The 5249-nt window shown below is 44.1% G+C and overlaps 1 pseudogene across 1 annotated transcript; it reads right to left on the bottom strand.

Annotated features, from left to right (window-relative positions):
- Nucleotides 1-1409: 1409 nt before the first annotated feature.
- LOC308630538 (gamma-crystallin E-like) lies at nucleotides 1410-4043 on the bottom strand (annotated as a pseudogene). The gene is made up of 3 exons: nucleotides 3916-4043; nucleotides 3573-3815; nucleotides 1410-1682 (listed from the first exon to the last, which is right to left on the bottom strand). The product of its transcript is annotated as a gamma-crystallin E-like (transcript).
- Between the last annotated feature and the right edge of the window lie 1206 nt (nucleotides 4044-5249).

The raw sequence follows: 5249 nt of genomic DNA, 5'->3' as shown, positions 1-5249 counted from the left end.
TTGAAATCTAGTGAGTATTTTACACTTAAGATACATTTTCATCCAGACTGGACTCATTTCAAGTGTTCAACAGACACATGTGACTAGTAATTACTGCATTGGACAGAGAAGTTTGAAAATTTCTTCAGAGCTTCTTCAAATATCTTGGAGCATGTGTGCATGTTATTAAATAAAATGTTAGGCATAAATAATCTAGCAATTTTATTCCTTTAATGTTTGGGATTTTGAAAATAATATATTTGCTAGATGATTGACATTTTTATTCAAGTAGAAAATTATTTCCAGTGGTTCTTTCTTAATCATGATCATTTAGTTCACCATGAACTTATTTCAACAAGAGGTTGCTAGTTTTATAATTAAGGCAAATGCCTCACTGAATAGCAATTTATTTTTTTCTCTATTCCGTGTAAACACACAATGTCTTGTATTTTTCACTTAAAAGAAAAGCTTCACTATAATAGAATGCCTACTTAGATTTCATTTGATAAACTCCTTCCTCCTGCAAAAATATACTGAATTTCATTAAATAATAAGTCCCCCAAAGTTTCTTGGTTCTTTCCTAGTGTTAGGATTAGTATCAAATGCTGATTCATGAACTAGGTTTCATAATGATTGATCCAATAAGGGAAACTATTTGTTCAGTCGATAATTCACTTCTAAACTTTGCATTATTGCATTTCATTTTCTTGATCACATGCCTTCACCCTTGACTCGCATATTGTGTGAATACTAATTTTTACCAGGGAACACCATCATGGTGCTGTCTAGCTCTCTTAAGGAGAACCACATTTAGAAGAGTCTTTGGGCTCTTTACTGAGGTGGTGTTTGATTTCTATATTTGTGTTTTAGACACATAAAATATTAACAAATCTGTTTAGCCACTCACATATATTTAGATCTCAGATATGCTAGACATCTTAGGTTAACAAATAGATCTATAACTCTGTCTTCCTCCCATGCGGATTCACTTGGCTATCCTTCTTAACGCAATCACCCAATCAACTAAGAAGTGTGGTAACCAGACGTTCCACTTACAAATTTACAGAACAGCTCCCTGGAAAACTAGTATGTGCAAAGCTAAAGTCAGTAATGTGAAAATGATAACCTATTTGATCTATAGCAGAAATTTACGGGGAGAAGAGTGTTATTATTCCTATTTTTACAAATTAGAAAACGGAGGCACAGATATGCTAAGTGCCTTGCCCTATCACATGTATCTAGTAAATAGTTGGGTAAGTATCACCTCACACTGCCTTTTCTACAGACGCTTGTAATAAAACCCACACAATTCTTGGCTTGATTTTTGCTGAGCTTTTCTAAGGAAGCTGAAAGGACCAGAAGAGTCCATTATTGCATGAAACACAGGAAATATTTTATTAGTTTACAGATGGAAAAAATAGTAAAATATTTCAATAGAAATCTATAACCCTCCGCAAAGAGCCCACTCGGGCACTCAGGGCGCCCCAGTCGAGGTAGCGCCTGTACTCCCCCGGCCTCAGCAGGTACTGTCGCCCCAGGTAGTTGGGCAGCTCATAGAGGACCCAGTAGCCCTCTAGCACGTGGAAAGAGTGGATGTCACTGAAGTGGAAGCGGTCCTGAAGAGAGGAGCAGTCCTCGGTGATCTCTACCATCTGGCCCCTGTAGTCCTCTCGCTCATAGATCCTGATCCTGTGAGAGCTGGACTGTGGGTCCAGCAAGAGCAGACAAGGGGACATCAGAAAACCTGACCGCATTTTAGCAACCTATCGCACCCGCCCCTGCGTATGGGCACTTCTTTACTTTTTCATAACAAGGTGACCAAATTAAGAGACTGCCCAAACCAGCACCTCTACAAATGTGAAACTCAAGAGGGCGCCATCCACCATTCCTTTGACATGAAGGACGCTCCTTAGAGTTTTCTGGTACCACAAGCTGCAGGAACCATGCTCAGGACCATTTTGAAGTAATCATTTTTATGTATTTGTTTTGTTCTTTCTGTCTTAGGTTTTTGGTGGTCTAACTAAGGCTTTCCTTGCATGACATACAAAATAGTTAGACATTGGAGTAGAAAGACAAATACACCTCTGGCAAAAGGCATTATTTTGAATCTCAGAGAGGAAGTCAGATTGCCTTCAAGAGGCACAGACTGGCTGCAACTCAGGAAGAAAGCTCAGGCCCGGCAGCCCTGCTGTCCCTTTCTGTTTCAGGAAAACAAAAGTATCTCAAGATTGGGCTTGGGTTCCGGGCTCTAACATAGGCTTCTGCTAGTCAGTTTTAGGTGATGGACAAAAACTTAAGTTCAAGCTCATGAAGGAGGCCTGTACAGGGTCAAAAGTATAGAATTTTTAGAAACATGGAAGTGAGGCTGTTTGTGCTGAGCAAATCCTCTCTCTTGAGCTCCTGCTCTTCCTACATTTGCTTGTTTCTTCCCAGCAGGCACCTGTTGTCTCAGTGTCTTTCTTCTTAGTCCTCAAGGAAGGATTCTCATAACACTCAGTATGAGGTATAACTGATTGCTCATAAGGTATCTTCCCTAGGGTTAGTGTTTTATGGCTTGCAAAGGACTCACATGTGTGGATCTGTACGACAGCCTGGCTTGTGTGGAACTACCATTATAAGCCCTTCCTTCTTTTATAAGAAAATGAAGTCCAGAGCTTACAGCCTGGAGTCACAAGTCAGGATTAAAAAGTGGAAATTTTATAAATGACTTTGTTTTCTCTAATTAGGAGGGTAGTGACCAGATCTGAGGTCAGAATGGGGCCAAAGCAGGGGGTATTTTGACTAAACAGCATTTTTTTCATGTGAAAATATGGGACCTAGGGAAGAATTTACTTTCTCCACAGGGTGCTTAAAAAAGGACCCGGATTTTTCTCTAAAGGAACCTCACTATGATCCTATGTGCTGATAAGCAGGGCAATCAGTAGGTGTTTAGGCTCCTAATTGCATTCTAGGTCCTATCTGGGTATTATACACTTTGAGGGGTTTCAAACTTCACAAAAGTAGTTCATTTTCCATATTAGAGAATCCACTGTGGAATTCCTGGCTCTGGGACTTGATTTGGATAACAGAGGGCTTTCCAGGAGCTCTGTGAATCTTGCTGTTTCCTTGTTTGGTCTTATCAAAAGGCCAGAGAACCTTGATGTTCATAAGAGTTAATTCTAACCTGGGAGGGAGGGGCCACTCGCCAGGTGTCAGGTAACCTCCTTTCATCCTTATCTTGAACCTCCTTTTCTCTCGCCATCTGAAGAAAGTGAGAAAGGGCCATGTAACCAGCCTAAAGGCCAATTGATGGCACAAAGTTATCCATTGCCCATTCATCCCCTGTGGCCAATACGTTCTGAATTAAACCTTGCACTACGCATTCCCAGCAGAGTGGAATTTGATTTAGCAAAGTAAAAATAAACTGTCCAGTTAAAAGCTTTGCACATATACTTTTCAGTGAAAGGAAACCTTGAAGATGTTAATAAACAGAGAGCGACTATAGTTATGGCCAGAAAGAAGGCGACAGCCATCCCACCCTTAGTCCAAGGTGTGGACACCACGTCTGGATCACTGGATCACAGGGCAGGAAGGGACCCGGGAACCGGACTCACGTGGGGGATGAGGCGACAGGAGCCGACAGAGTCGCTGAGGCCCATCCACTGCTGGTAGTCAGGGTAGTCGCCCCGCCGCAGAAAGTACTGGCCGCCCAAGTAGTTGGGCTGCTCATAGAGCATCCAGCAGCCGCTGTCCACGCGCACCGAGTTGCAGCGGCTGAAGTAGGGCTGCAGGTTGGAGTGGTCGCTGCTGCACTCATAGTGGCGGCCCTGGAAGCCCCTGTCCTCATAGAAGGTGATCTGCAAGGCAAGGCCAGGCGCGGGCTCAGAGGCCTGAGGCGGCGTCGGGTCCCCGGGTGCCAGCGCCCCTCCCCGGGCCCCGGGCGCCCTCCGGGCTCACCTTCCCCATGGCTGGTGGAGGCGGACGGTGCGAGCTCAGTGTGTGGGGCCGCGGCGGGCGGTCTATATAGTGGAGGGCTGCTGCGTTGGCAGAACAGCACAAAAGGGGCCCGCGGGGGGCAGGGGCATGTCTCTCTCTTTTCTATAGAATGACCGTGGGGGTGGGAGGGGGGGTTGTTGTATGTTTTCTCTTAGAATCTCCAGAGCTTTCGAATTGATGACCTGGTTAGCAGTGTCACTTGATGTCGCTTGGGCCTTTAAATGAAGCCTGACTGGGAAACGGAAATTAAGATGCTTAACGAGTTAATAACTGAAATTAAATATTTACTTTTTAAAATTTCAAAAATGACTTCGTTTTCCGTAATAAGCAGCTAGTGACAAGGTCTGATGTTAGAATGGGCCACAGCAGGGGGCGTTTAGATTAGAGAGTGGGTTTGTTTTTTTTTTTTCATGTGAAAATGTGGCACCTGGGGATGAATTTACTTTCTCCACTGAATGCTTAAGGGAGAACGGGGTTTTCCTCCCAAGATAACGTTGCTGTGATCCTATGTGCTGATAAGCAGAAGGATCAGATAACAATGGAGAGGCGGTGACAGGAAGTTGGCCAGGAGGAAGCCCTGATAAACCCTGGTCTCATCTCTGCTCCCTGAGACCAGGGGGAATCTCAATGCAAGTGAACATTCATATGTAACAAAATTCCTAATCCCACAGTCTTGCAAAGCTTGAGCTTTCTCTGTTCTCCCAGCCCTGGGGCAGATCTTGTTGGCTCTCTAATTCTGGCTCCAGGGCTTGGAGTTTTCCCTACCCAGCTTCCTCCAGTAGTTCCTGGTGCTCCAGCCACAGTCCTTAAAGCCAGCTTTCTCCACACCAGTACTGTTGTGCCATTTTAGCCTAAAAATTCTCTGTGCCCTGACCTGGGCATTGTATGATGTTAACCAGCATCCCTGGTCTCTCCCCACAAGATGCCACAGTAGCATACCCTTCAGTATTCCCAAGGTATGACAACCCACAATGTCTTCAGACATGGCCAAATGCCCACATTTGCGGGGTGGGAAGCAAAATTAACCTCTGTTGTGAGCCACTGGTTGTATGTAGCATGTGGTACTAGTTTAATGGGCACACCCTTTGTTTCTCCACTGCACTCATCAGCTGGTGTGTAGACTGTGTATGGGGAACTGCAGAAATTTCTCAGGAATGTACTAGAGCCACTCAGAGTGCTAGACAGAGAAAGAGGGGAATGCTACTGTTCATGTCCCCAACTCCAGTCAGAGCATTTTTTGTATTTTATACAACATCTTACTTGAAAATGGAACTTTATTATTTAATAATGTTTTA

Source organism: Spermophilus citellus (assembly GCF_964194105.1).
Source record: "Spermophilus citellus genome assembly, chromosome: 11".
NCBI lineage: Eukaryota > Metazoa > Chordata > Mammalia > Rodentia > Sciuridae > Spermophilus > Spermophilus citellus.
The sequence above is the reverse complement of the archived record's forward strand: the minus strand, read 5'-3'. Positions and strand labels throughout refer to the sequence as shown.